This window comes from Xyrauchen texanus, chromosome 28 (genome assembly GCF_025860055.1).
Source record: "Xyrauchen texanus isolate HMW12.3.18 chromosome 28, RBS_HiC_50CHRs, whole genome shotgun sequence".
Taxonomy (NCBI): domain Eukaryota; kingdom Metazoa; phylum Chordata; class Actinopteri; order Cypriniformes; family Catostomidae; genus Xyrauchen; species Xyrauchen texanus.
The window spans coordinates 20,307,568-20,323,255 of NC_068303.1; the positions used below are offsets into that span (position 1 = coordinate 20,307,568).

The window sequence follows — 15,688 nt, forward strand, 5'->3', positions numbered from 1 at the left end:
TGTGTATATTTATATATCATTATATTATTTACAATACACATATTTTAATGATATTTGGGGGGGGGGGGTCAGGACCCCCCTATCTGTGGGTTGTCCCCCTAAAATATCATTAAAATATGTGTATTGTAAATAATATAATGATATATTCTTAAAATAATTGTTTAAGAAATAAAATAATACAAATGCAAATGGGGCAACAACAAAAAAGCTCCAAAACGCACATATTGGTAGCATAAAAGTAATCGATACGACTCCAGTGGTTTAATATATGTCTTCTGAAGTGATGCAATCACTTTGGGTGAGAAACAGATCAATATTTAAATCCTTCAGAAAGTGAAAGTGGAGATTTATAGTAAAAAGTACTTAAACATTTTCACACACACACACACACACACACACATGTTGTGTTTCCATGTTTTATGGGGACTTTCCATAGACATAATGGTTTTTATACTGTACAAACTTTATATTCTATCCCCTAAACCTAACCCTACCCCTAAACCTAAACCTCACAGAAAACCTTCTGCATTTTTACATTTTCAAAAAACATAATTTAGTATGATTTATAAGCTGTTTTCCTCATGGGGACCGACAAAATGTCCCCACAAGGTCAAACATTTCGGGTTTTACTATCCTTATGGGGACATTTGGTCCCCACAAAGTGATAAATACACGCACACACACACACACACACACACACACACACACACACACACACACACACACACACACACACACACACACACACACACACACACACACCTTTTATGTCCCTTTTAAAGACATATATTTTATCACTGGAGTCGTATGGATTACTTTTATGCTACTAATATGTGCTTTTTGTACCTTCAACGTTCTGGCCATTATTAACCACTATTATTAGCATTGTATTGACCCAAATAGGCCTATTCTTCTAAAAATCGTCATTTGTGTTCAGCAGAAGAAAGAAAATCATACAAATCTGGGATATGTACTGTATGTATATAGAGTAGAGAGAGAGAGAGAGAGAGAGAGAGAGAGAGAGAGAGAGAGAGAGAGAGAGAGAGATATGTTTTCATTTTTCTTCTTCATAAAATTTAACAACACATTACAATATGTATCTAGGTGGTATTTAGCACTCTTGTGACAGGTAGTTGAGGCTAATGTTCTTTTTTTAGAGTAATTCAGCAATTTATTTTTGGCCCACAATTGTCGGTGCTTGGACAAAGAGACCGTTCACTATTTCATCGCTGTGAATACTTCATATTGTGTGTCCAGCAGGGTAAAAACTGCCTGGGTTTAGAATCCGAAATATTAGGAAAGGATGTTAGCTGTTTTTATTGTGTGAACGGCCACTGCCACGCCCTCGTGTTTCACGTGCAGCTGTGTGAAGCAGCGCCTCCGCGCGCACTGAATGCGTACAGATTTGTCGCGAGGTGGAAGGCGAGCACTCGCAGCATCAGCAACACACACACACACACACACACACACACACACACACACACACACACACACACACACACACACACACACACACACACACAAAGAGGTCAGCTCGCGTGCTGCGACTTGAATGGGAGATAACCGAGTGCCGCCAGACACGATAAAGGAAATAGGAACTAATCGTTGTGTTGTGTCATACAAGGGAGAGGTAGGAGATTTCTGCAGACTTTCATACATTTGTTTAAACTGCATAGCTTTGTTAGTGATACTGACCTTGTCGTGTAGCTCATCTCCCCAAAACTACCATTCTTCACAGATGTGTGCGCAGCTGGGGGCATGAACGCTGTATGTCTCGAGCTGCTTTTCGCGTGGATATGTAGCTATGTTAGAAATTGTCATTCAGTAGAAAACGCCGTCGATATGTTGACATCATCACATCATTCTTGAGAATACGCCTGGTCTGTTCTACCCCCTCCACATCTTACATTTTATTAGCTTATATATTAATGACTAGTTTTGATTATGTGAAGCTATGGATTTCTCGGGGATGTCTGAAAATCGTTGAACATTTGAATTATGAATAGGCTACATCATAAATCGTCGGGCATTCATAATATGCTTATGGTAAATGGTGATGGTTCCCTGAAGCAATGGTGTCGTTTTCTCTCACGATGCATACCTGCCATAATGCATGCTTTTGTGGCCAAATATGTTATCGATAGGATTGCCCGGTTCTACAAAGGACATGAATGGACACTCTATACACAGATAAGTTCAATATAAATCACGAAATGCTTTAATTTCGCTCTAATATGCTTATAATCAGAGATAGGTTTATAATCAGAATACAAGTTTTTTAATTTTTTTATTGACAGCGTCTGGCCCAGTTCTTCTTCTTTCACCATGTCGTAACGATGATGTAATGCATAACTGTACATTAAATTACGGAAATGTGTTTCTTTGTCTGTATTTGATTCCAAGATCCACAATATAAACACCATAAACTGATATATGGTGATCCTGCATGTATTGAGTTGTTTATTGCGCATCTATCAATACTCAAATATTGAGATGATGTGAAAATGATAACACCAATTACTAGCATGCAGAAAACCCCTAATCTTACTATACTATATAATATAAGGTTGTGGATTTCTCTCATGGTCCACTTCATATAACACATGAAGAAGATTTTTATGTAGACATATATGACATTTAGCAGACATTCGTACATCTCAGATTTAATTATGTTGCGTTTATTTCACAATCTACGTTTCCATCCCAGGATTTTTTGCGAAAAAAGCTTTAGCACTTCAAAATAAAGCTGATGAAAATGCACATTATCGCAAAAATGTCACAAATGTCGACATAATATTTTTCAGTTTAAATCAAACTCATACAATCTATGTCGATACATCAAATGTTGCGAAAAAAAAAATGGTTTGGAAACACTTTTTGCCTATAATATTGGCATTAACGCAAAAATTTTGTGTCACATGACAGAGTTTGCCCCAATCGTTAGCCTGTGTTAATCATGACGACAAGGTAGCTATACATTCTTGAAAGCCAATTTATTGTACGTGATTATGAATTGATCTTGATGGAATATAGAGCCGATCTGCAAACATGACACTTCCAGGAGTGCCAACACAAATGTCTCATATCATGCACATTGACAAGTGCACAGAGAAAAAATTAATGACCACTGTTTGCGATTAATTTAATCGCAGTATCCATACGTTTATTTATTAAAGTTTATTTTCCACACCATTCAAAATAATAGACGGCAGTCACGGAATTAGCCCACAATACAAAAAAACATATCATTTCTGTGCACAAAGATAAAGGTTTTAAATAAAAAAAATAATTAAACAATACTAGGAGAAAAGCTTTTGCGCTAAACCAAAACTTATGCGACATAAGTGTTTTTATGGGCATGACGTCATCACGCACACCCTTTTTATCGATAAAAGGCCATTTGAATGGAAACGGGCAGAAGGCGGCAAATGTCGCAATTTTATTTTTCATATTTTCACTTTGTCGATAACAAAATAGCGCGAAAGGTGGATGGAAACTAGGCTACAGAAACATGTGACCCGATGCATAGCACCATCACGCTGAATTTCTTGGGTCTTAGGCTTCGAATTAATTGACCTTTCTTAGATTTTTTAAAGCAATTGGTTTGCATGCTTTTTAAAGTAAAGTACTCATTTGGCTCAAGGAATTTTTTACTTGATAATTTTTAGTTAGTTGTACTCTAAGCCAAAGTTTAAAGAATGTATATTTTTGAGTTATGATTCCAAAACGTGACATTTCAAGTACAGTTTAATTAGGACAAATTGTAATAGGTCTATTTGAGAAAATTAATAAGAGAAAAAGTTGACAACATACATTGGATTCTGTCCTCTTGACAGAACATGTATTGAAACAACAATACATGTTCTTCCCTTTGAATACTAGCTACCACTGCTCTTTCAGTTGTACATCCTCAGGCTTGCCATTTGAAGGCTAAAAATGTCAATTTTCAAAATAGGAAACAGCCCCATAAGTTCCCACTACCGACCTCGATTTGGGGCATGTTTCACTGATACACCCTGGAGATTTGTGCATTCTAGTTGAGGAAACTAGAGAGACTGCTCCCTAGGCTTACTCCCACTGTAAATAATTCATGAAAAGGCCAATTAATATTAATCCATAAAAAGTACTGCATCAATACAATTTGACCAGTGAAGGAGAAAGGCCCTGTGTGTTTGACCTGAGTGCATATGCTTTTGTTGGTGACAGACGATCCCACAGCATAATCCGAATAAGGTTACACAGAGCAATGGGTGTGCCTTAAGCATGCTAGATTAGAAGTATGTTATTTTCCATCACAATATGACCTAATTAATCCCACTTTATTATACTCACAGATTTGATGAGAAAAATATGACATTGTCCATAAAACATTATGTGGTATAACGTTGCTCTCTGGTCTGTTATGACACAGACAGACAATACAAATATAAACTCCACCATAGATCCCTAGGGGAATTCATATTGCCCTAGGCTGCAGATATTCAAATAGATAGTGTATACACTTTCATAGACATACTGTATATAGATAAGCAAAGACACTATTAAACATTGTATAAATAGCCACTGAAACACAAACCTTATATACAGTAATTAGAAAATGATAAAATCTCTAAGATCTTTTATGAGCAGAGATGTACACTTAAGAATAGCACATGAAATAAAAAGTGGCCATACTGTATGTTTTCACTGAATGGTGTGGGGATATTAAAGGCAATCTATAGAATTTAGAGACTCTCTACTAACTGACTGAGAAAATTACATTCACTTAGCAATAGGGCACTAATTGAGTGTATGTATGGAATCTGGGCAAATGCTGCCTTTACACTAGAACACTCTGATATGTAGTTCAGTCCATTAGTCCGGGGCAAGTGGTGATTCACATGCAGTTGAGGTCAGAGTCCAGTTGGTCCTCATTAGTTTAAGCAAGGCCATTATGTGTCTAGGTTTAAGTACATTCATGTAGTGCAAACACAAAGATGTTGCACAATATGCTCGTATTTTATATTTTTAAGTTTTTGCAACAAACTCCTCAGTAAAAGAATCTCTCAAATCCTACCAGAATTATTAATATTCATAGTAAATTATTTATTAATGTTTAATAATTCATCTGAATGGTTGTTGCTTTCACTAAGGCTTTTGTGATAAATAGTGAAGCAGGCCACACACACACAAACTAAAAACAGATAAGGCAGAATGATACCTTTCAAATCATTGGTGCAAATCTTCAGTAGCCAAACACAATCAGCGCAGACCACTATCAACAATGATACTGCAGTAGCAGTTTGTATGAAAAGAGCGAGAAATGCTTTTAAAGATTTAGGAGTAAGAAAAGAGGAGTAAGTGAGACTGCCGACTGTGTTTCTCTGAGACACACACAACAAAGGATGTATGTACAACTGTTTGTACTGAGTTAGAGAGGGGCATTTTGGGTGTGTTTGAAAGAGAGAGAGAACAACTAGAGACATGCCAAATGTATGTCTGTAAGGGAACACATTGTAATTACAGTACCTGACTCAACCCAATTTCTCCTCTCATTTTAATCAGCAAGTTGGTACTGTAAGTAAGACAATTTTAGCTTTAGTCTTTCTCTGCTAACACATCACTATTATACAATGATGCTATAAATAATTGTAAACATTTTAAAAATACAGTATCTAATTTCACAGAAACCATAAAGTCATGATGTACAGAAAATCTATAACCCAAACACAGGTTGGTCCTTGAGTACATATATCTTTGACCTCAGATAGTAATACAATGGCAACCCTGCTAACAAAAATTCTGCTTTGACCAACATTAATTTTTAGGCTAATACAAGCTGGTTAATAATACTGGTTTGGTGCTGGTGTAGCTGATGAACCTGAAGCCAGGCTGTTTACAAGCACTTGTGAAGTGAAGCTGATTGACGAAGAAAGTGCCGGTTTATAAGCATGGAACACCAGAACAAGACTGATCACACTGTGAATTCGGCAACAGCAGGTTGAAAGTTTTGCGGCTGAAATCAGTCTGTTCTTACCCATATTCAAATCACTGCCCCAGTGGCCAAAGCTGTAAGTATTGTTAAACATTTGGGAATGTGTGAACTGCAGTTTCCAAATGAAATATCCACAGATTGGCGCCAAAATCAATCGTATTTGTAGTTGTAAAATTATATATTTAAGTCAACAGGAATGCATATTTTATTAACTGTACCCCCAAACCCCAACCCTAAACCTTAAAATAAGTGGAGTAAACAAATTACCACCAATGGCAAATTAATCAACATTGTTTATATGAATGCAATTACTTCCTGGTTTCCATGGGACATAACATGAGCATCGTAGGTTGCTGTTGCAACATGAAAATTTTTTCTCTCAGCCAAGTTGGCACCATTACTATACATTAAATACCACTGATGTATCATGCCTTGCTGACAGTGACAAGGTTTACATGAACACCAGAAAGTGGCATATTGTGAGAAAGTGTGACGAAGCAGGCAGAGAATGAGGATCTAAGTGCAGCAGTTTATTTAATAAACATAAAGAAAACTCAGAATAAAGAAAAACACGGGAAACCTGCAAAAACATGCAAGAACTAACAAGGAAACAAGGAAACTAAAAGGGCTTATATACACAAAAGGAACAAACAAGGGAATGAGAAACACCTAGGGAAACAATCAGGGAATGAGAACTAATCAGGGGAAAACCAATCATAAAATGAAACTAAAAAGGACTACAAAAACCAAACAGGAAACAGGAACTAAACTAAACTTCCAGATAAAAGCACAAAAACAAAAGACAACAGTGAACATGACAGAAAGTAGCGTTCCCGTTTACATGCACTGTGTAAGAGGCGTACACTTTACTCTCGTATACATGCATCTCGGTCAGTAAGCAGCTTTCTCCACAGCAACATTATTTCCCTGCAATGTGTGTGTAAATAACAAACATGATATCCGAGGAAGACTTCACTTTTTTATTCTTCATTTCTTTACTTTATATTCCAGATATTCCAGTTGTTGCTGTGTTTGTAACCTTAAATTTCCATCAAGAACTGCAGCGGATTGGTACTGCAATAGTGGGATTTCCTCTTATGTAAAACTCTGGGACTCCCCCAATGTACAAGCTCATATTTGTGAACGTTAGGGACCCTCAGTATTTTACATTGGTGTTTATAAATGGGTATAGTTTATAGTGTATGTGTTTTTCCCGCTGTAATCCCAGAAATGTTGAATACTTTCTGCTTTGTTGACACGTTGTTAGGCTCCATCCCATGACGTTTGTTATCCTGTCTGTTCATGTACATGCACACTCTTCAAAAACCTGTAATAACATTGCTTACCTGGGTATGTTAAACTGCTTTCTCTTAATCCCTTAAACAGTGTAAGGAAAGCACCATTCTTCTTTACATGACGTTTCAGAATGCAGATTTCTGCATTCTGTTTACCTTTAGTTCATGCAAACACTCTAGGGCAGAAATGCACAAACCGGTGCCTGTGGGCCAAAGTTTGCCCGTGGTGACGTTTGATTTGGCCCGCCTTGCAGTATATGACAAGAGGGGAATTTTTTTTTAAATTCCCGCAAGTTTCACGTTTTAATGCGGGAAATCCTGCACACTTTTATTCACTTTACAGTGCTGCTGCGAATTATTAAAACAATAGATATAGATGAACAAATCAAATCAATAACCTTGTTTTTCTATCAAACTTTTATTCCAAAAATGCACTAGTAAATCCACTTTCTATCCCTTTATCTCACGTGCAGCTGCAGCAGCACATTGAGCGCTTGATGAGTTTAGTGGGAGCGTGCAGAAGAAAGAAAGAAAGAAAGATAGAAAACTTTTGTTGGCCTTCTTGTGAGAATTGGTTAATGAGTGACTAGAAATCAAATTTTCAACAAAATCAAATTTAAGACTACAAAAGTTGAGCTCAGTGAATTCATTTTGTGCACTTTTTACTGCAGGAAGTTGGCTTTACTTAAGTGGGCTGCTTGCCTTGGTATGTTTCTCCTACAGATCTTGAAATGTAATGTTTTAGATTGAATCTGTTCCACCATGATTCCTTTCTGTGTCTGTTCTGTGGGAGTTTTTATTAAATGCCAATATTCGCTGCCAGTGTGAGGCCACAGAGTCACCACAGTCTTTGAAGTTTAACACATCCAAGGAACACTCAGCCTTCTAGTGCAATAGATTTTTAATCTTATTTTAACACTGTTACAGTACTAGAAACACCAGTGAGATCAACTTTTATTTTTAGAACAGAACACAAATGGTTGAAAATATCATAGTTACAGCCACAGCATGTAATTTCTCTGCCAATGGGGCATTGGAATAATGACTGTTTCCGGACAGGTTTCCCAGCTAAGGTCCAGATATACTTCATACGAAATCGAAGAACGAATGGGTATGATGTCATTTAGAACAAAATCTGGCAAAAAAAGGTGTAGAACAAAATGGGGCTAAAAGAAGGTGTTTTTGCATTTGTTTCGGTGTTCGTAACAGCTCGTTTGGGTGAACCTTTAGGAAAAATTCTAACCAACTGCTAAACACCTTGCTGCCATTGGTCCACGTCATTGGTTGGTGTGGTCTGAAGCTCCACCTTCTACTTTGTTTACATTTGTCAGTTAGTATTCAACGTGAACACATCACCTTCTACTTTGTTTATATTTGTCAGTCAGTATTCAACGTGAACACATCAGCGTGCAAGACTATTTGTCATCTACTCAAATATTCTCAAGTGGCCATTCACTCATGTGCCATCTGCAGCGAAAGCCATTCACATATCTGCCCGAAATAAGATATATCTATCATCATTCTTTTGTCTATATTTTGCTTAAAATTGCTGTTTTATGCACGCATCTTTGCAGTTATATCAGTGTCATCATAAATTACAATAATAGAGTGTATTCAGCACATATTATGGCCGTGTATAGCGTGTTAGCGCATTAGCGTCATGAATTCAGAATCTAAACAAGACAAATTAAAAATGTTCTGCTGCATATATATTACTTTAACCCCCCCCCCCATTTCATATTCACTGTTTATTAGTAATAAACAAATCCATCATGTTACTGCTCAGTGAACATGACCTTCAGTGATGCTGGTTAAAAATGACAGGTTTAATTGTTTATGCATACTGCTTAATTGTTCTTGTCCTTTGAAACTGCATATTACCCTAAAGAGATTTGTAATTACATTGGAGTAGCCATAAGGGATGTTCACTTTACCTGGGCAATCCATATTTTCTTCTGTGTAGTTAGACTTTTTGACATGAGTGACAGGTAGCTGTTTTTGTCAATATTGATCCACCAAAAGTCTTTATTCAGTTAATGGAGGCTTATATTTCTGAAATTGTCTGAATACATTACACACACAAACAAGCTTACAGTCACAGCCTTGTCTTTGTGTGTGTTGGGCAGTTTGAAATGATCAATGCATGTCTGTTCTTTCTGCCCTGGTAAGCTGGCCGATGAACAAAGTGGCATTATGTGAGTAGTAACAGAGACGGCAGTATGAACCAGCACACTCCCTCACCATCATCACCCACTTTCTCTTCTCTTGGACACATACAGACATTCATGTATTGTTTTCTGTCATGTGTTTAAACACATCTCACATAAGACATCCTGCAAACACACAAAACCAACATCGACCCCAGAAATTGTTTGGACCCATTTTTTTGTTATATAATGCCTTTGCATTATATAACAAAATATCAAACCAAGTGGCTTTTAAAGAAATAATTATAAATGTGGCTTAATTGCCCAAAAGTGTCAAAATACATTTTGGTGTCACTGTACACAGTTTTATGGCAATACAAATTAGCATATCATCTTTTTTCACACTATATTCAATTTTAATTAGGGATTCCCGATCCGATGCCACTGTAGTGTTTTCCTTTATCCATTTAGAATATCTATACTTCACTTTGTGGAAATGATTGGGTGGTACTAATTTTTGTTTAAAGAAACACAGACCTCTAACTACACATGATTTCTTTATAATATATATATATATATATATATATATATATATATATATATATATATATATATATATATATATAAAGTTAGATAAAAATGTGTAGCCTATTAAGAAAACCTTTGTTAACTAGTCTACTGGATAATGAAGCATCAAATTTAGCAGTAATTTCAATGAAAGTCTTCAGCAGAAAACAAGTTCTCATTGCATTTTGTTATGTTATAATAGTATAGCAGTAGACCTTTCAATCACACAGTTATTTTATTGGAACCCAATCAACTTATAATTAGTAAAATAATAACAATAATTTATTATTATTGTGTCGTGTCATTCTCAGTGGATGTTACAAGCCAACTGAACTATCAAGCATCTACATCTGAGATGGTGTTCATGTTTAAAGGGGTCATGACATGAGGAATCAAATTTCTCTTGATCTTTTGACATATTAGAGGTCATTGTACTCCTTAATAGAAAAGAGCATTTATTTAAACCAAGCTGCAAAAACGGCTCATTTGGAAATTGTGGAACTTGTGACATCACAAGGACCAAATACATCTGCATATGACTGCCTCTTCAGCAAGACATCAACGCCTATTTTTCCATCTCTGTTCCCATGGCCAAGCCCACTGGTGCTCAGTCAGTCACACAGGAGAGAGGAGGCCTGTCATGGGAGATACATCCAAAGTCGACTTACACAGGACACCTTCATGTGCCTATCTGGATTTAAATGTTTTTCTACATAAACTTGCATGGCTTTGACCATTATCATACATCTCGCACTGCTTTTAAAAGACGAGATGTCAAGTCAAGTTGTTTTTACTGTCGTTTAACCATATACATTTAGTACAGTACACATTGAAATGAGACAACGTTCCTCCAGGACCATGGTGCTACATAAAACAACATAGGACAAACACAGAACCACATGACTCATACACAGATACAGAGACTAAATAACATACCTATATAAATTGCACGTGCAAACGTGTGCAAAAAGTACGGGACAGTACAATAAATTACTAAAAATAACAGGACAATAGGCACAGTGAGAGACAGTGCAGCGCCGACCAGTACACAGTAGTGCAAAAAGATGACAGTTTCTAAAAATGCCAAATGTAAACATAACATACTATGAGATAGTGTTCTATGCACATAGTAGTTATTGAAGTAGGAGCCAGGTATAAAGTGACAAATTTAGGACAATGTCAAGTTATAACTAAAAAGGATCCCCCATTGTGTTTCAGTAAGCTGCACTGTCTTTCTGTTGTGCTGTTTTGAAGGTTTCCTGGACCGTTTTTGCACCCATCTGTGTCTACATGGAAGTCTTTCATCATTTTGACGCGTTTATGGCGATGTACGCCGCGTTTCAAAACCGGGATAAGCGCAACTTTTAAAAACACGTCAGCATCTGCTGCTGCCACTAACTGGGAGAAACACATGCAGTCCTGTGTGTAAACAAACATGTAAGATGTATGTGAAGTCCAGCATCTCTGATTTGGCATGTTGAAGCTGGTTTAAGCACACAAAATCACTGTGCATTGTATTACGTTAGTTTATTCAGAACATTTCAGCGTCGATCGCTTGTGAAACGGCCACAATATGATTCAAGCTTTGCAAAGGAACTGTTATTGAAAGATGGGGCAGTTAAAATTGGACTATCGAAAGAAAAACCGTAACTAGTTCCATTCACTAATCTTTTTTAAATGTCATGACTGTTTGACAGTTTATGGTACTCCTTGAGTGAACAGTTTGATACATTCAGATGAAATGTGTTGGGTGTACATAAGGTGCAAATCCTGAAACGTAGTTTTAAAATGTTATGTGGAGGTTGTTCAATTTCTTTGGATTGCGTTTAAAAAAAATGACTGTATTGGAAGCGCTGCACGATGTTAGCCAATCACAACATTGGCCATTTACATTGAAGTCTTAAAGGGCCAGATAGCTTAAAACTGAGCATTTTAGACAGAGGGCCAGAGACAGGGTGGAAAATTATTATATATGACTAAATTATGACTGTTTGGTGCAAAAAAAAACAAAAAAACTTTACTAACATTATAAGTGGACCTCAGGGAAAATAATAAATATTAGAAAATTATATATATTAATATAATAAAATATATATATATATATATATATATATATATATATATATATATATATATATATATATATATATATATAAAAAGAGTATGTCATGACCCCTTTAAAGCCAAAAAATAGCAGCACATCTCTATAGCACACATCTCAGAGATGTCTGTTTTAGAGTGTTTCATCTGGAAAGCATTACAATCTAATTAACATCTGCTAAAAATCTTAAAATTATCAGATTTACAAGCATTCTAAATTATAAACATCTCAAAGACATCTGCTGAATGTCTTATAGTCGCATTGCAGATGAGCAAACAACCTAAAAATATGTCTTTCAGATGTAAACGCACAATTCAAATAGACGTCTTGGTGAGGTACTTGTGTTATCAGTCTCATAAGCCCCACCTGTGCTTAGAGTTTGTGCCAACAGACCAGCGCGCTGTGCATGCAGACTGTATATTTATTTATTAAACAATGTATTCATCTTTTGTGATTTACGTCCACCATATGTCTTCAAGAGAATCTGAATAAAATGCACAAGTATTATGTACTACTTTAATTGTGCTTTTATAGTTCTTTCATGTCATTTTCTTGAGCTTAACAATAATGACCATTACTAACATGTATGGTATTTGATTTGAAACATGCTCGTCAAATCATTATCCAATCAATATCCATATCACAGCAGATATCGGTCCAAGTATCGGATCGGGTCATTCCTAGTTTTAATAGGGGCATTTGTGATTTTTCATAATTTTTAATTTACAAAATGTGTGTATATGAGGAAACAAATATACAGTAAAATCATCCTTTTTTGCACACAGCAACACGCACACACACAACACTATTAGAATTCTTGAGCTCTCTTTGCATCTGTGAAATGTGACACCTGACTCTAGGTAATACCCCAGCTCCACAGTAACAGCAGGCAGGTGGAACAGCCACACTGCTTACAAGCATACAAACTACCTTCTTACCCAGATAAATCAACAAGCAGGTAAGTCTTTATTCTTTAGTACTCCATCAACCATACAGTGTATGTAATCAAGCCTTCTTTGTGTAATGTATGTGGTATGATAGTGTTAAAACACAGTAGGCTTCTGTTCATGAAATTGTCTTTATCTCTCGACAGTCCCACATCCCCAAAGGGACATTGTGCCTTTCCTATCGTATTTATTGTCATTAAAATTTATGTAAGCCCATATTCAGTGATAACCATGTGTTAGAATCAAGAAAACAGCTTTTAGGTGTTTACAGTATTTTGAATACAATCATTTTATTGGTATTGTAAAATGTAATTTACTTAATTAAATGGAGCTTTTCTACCACTTTCAGTTGTCACACAGTTTCATCCTAATATTGGTTAGTATATGTCAGAAATGTATTGTGATTTGTGAGTGTGATTATGCATGTACTGTATGTAAATTGTATCTATGATAACATGAATACTGTACAACTCTTTCCCTGATCTTTCCCTATTTCTCCGTTCTCCTGCAGGACAACTATCCTTTTTTTAATGCTATTTCAAAGCCATATTTATACCTTTCTTATATATCTTATCCTATCTTTTGGATCCTTTGTATAGATGTATTTATGTACATTTATATGCAAAACAAATTTAGACCACAGGAAATTTCTGGCTCTCTGTTTTTCTGGGTAAAGGTTACTCAATTTACACCAGGCCAGCCCCTTGCTGATTCACTCAGACTTCTGCACAGTTTGTTGCAATCTTATCCAAATGACTTAGAAAAAAGAGACTGAGCTGACCCAAGAGCTTGCTCATGGGACTGCAGACAAAGTACCTGGTGAAAATACAGCATTATGGAGTTGTATCAAAAACCTTTTTTCTTTTGTAAGGAGGGAGGTCTGTGATTTAGTATTAGAAGGACTCTAGTGAAGATCTGTTGTTGAAGATCATGAAAAACTTAACGATGATTTGCCTTTTTTACCATATATATTATGTATTTCATATGCTATATTATATTATATTATATTTACATGGATGACAATTGCCTGGTTCATTGTGATGAAAGGCAACCCTGACATCCAATGTGGTCTTTTGGCCATTTGATGAGAAGTCTGTGTTTATCTGATCTCTATAACTAACCACCATCATTCATCCTGAACCATAATCCAGTTAGATGTATCAAACTTCATTTTTCAACTAACACTATTAAGATAAGACATGTTATTATTGCTAGTTTCAATAGATATATATAAACTGTGATTCAATGGTTTTGTTATATTTTCTCCTAAAGCGCCAAGGAGCAGCAACAGAGAGTTGTAAATCAAGGTGCAGAAGGGTCAATCCATGTTCCCTAAGGTTTTTCTTCAGTGGTGTGCAGCTCTTTCTAGCTGTGCTGCTGAACTAGGTAAAAGTGTGCTTTTGTGCTCTGTAAGCACAGGCAGCTAGACCAGCTTTGCTATACGCTGTGCAGTCAGTCAGTCATCCCATTTCACTTCAGTGATTTCTAGCTGTTCCTTTAAGCTGCCCCATTGAACAACTAGATTGCCATCATGATAATGTATACCTTATTTGGCTCTTTGCAGAGCAACATCATTTCACCACTTTTACTTAACACGTTCAGTGAAGGCTCTGTGTGCTATGCTTAATGTGTAGTCATTACTGGCAGTTCTGTGTGCTGTTTCATATTAAGGCTACGATGACATAGATGAAGCAATGAGAAGCTGTGGTGTTTTTGCTTGATATTGAACTACATTATATAATTTAGTTTTCTTCATATACAACATTAGCTGTAAAATCATCTTTACACTGCCATGTGTAGTTTGTGGTGGCTTTTGTGCAACATTCAAATTCTATCTCTGCTGGAAGAACTCTGCTGGGTTTAAACCAGCTTCAGCTAGTGTACTGTCTTAGCTGGTCTCCTAGCCTGGTCAGGCTTGTTTTGGCTGGTTTTAGAGGGATTTGTGGCAAATGTCACCTGGTCAGGCTGAGAGACCAGATGACTGAATCTGACCAGCATACACAAGAATCAACACTGAAGGCTTTACATTGAATTCATTTGAATTTTTAATTAGAATTAGCGGGAACTTGAAAATATTAGGTAAATTCTACATTAGTACTCAATGTAAATGAAAAATGAATGCTCTTGCTTAAAAGTACTTTCTTGTTTTCTTAATCTTGTATCAAAAACCTTTATTTGCTTATCTGAGTAAAATTCACAGTTGCACATTAAATTAAATTTTATTGTTAAGTGTAGTAACAATTGTGAAGTCTTGAGTTAAATTTCTACTCAAAATGACCCATTCATGATAATAAAAATGATCTTTTGATTACCACAGTCATTATGCTTTGCACCGTGTTCACGTCTGCGTGCACACCTCTGGATCTAATTAAAGTAAATCTTTGTCATTGAATTTCTCATTAAAGCCATTAAAGTCTGTTAAATTTAGTTTGTGTGGAAATTGTTTCCTAGGTTTTTTAATTTTTTTATAAGTAAACCCCACTTCAATTTTTTTTTCAGTGGGTGGGTGTGAGATTGTGATTTCTGTGTGAATACTTTTATGCCTCCTTTTTGTGATTCATTAAAACATTTGTGTTAATGCTTTTTTCATGGTGTATATGCTGTGCACGTTTGCAGTGTAAAGATGGCTTATTCAAAGCTCTTTAAAACAATTTTTT

General features: G+C 36.1%; 1 protein-coding gene across 1 annotated transcript in view; it reads left to right on the plus strand.

Annotated features, from left to right (window-relative positions):
• The first annotated feature begins 1,416 nt into the window (after window positions 1-1,416).
• cracd (capping protein inhibiting regulator of actin dynamics) overlaps window positions 1,417-15,688 on the plus strand; it is a 39,933-nt gene continuing 25,661 nt past the window's right edge. Inside the window, exon 1 of the mRNA XM_052095338.1 lies at window positions 1,417-1,630. The gene's annotated coding sequence lies outside the window, so the exon portion shown is untranslated. The remainder of the gene's footprint in view (window positions 1,631-15,688) is intronic.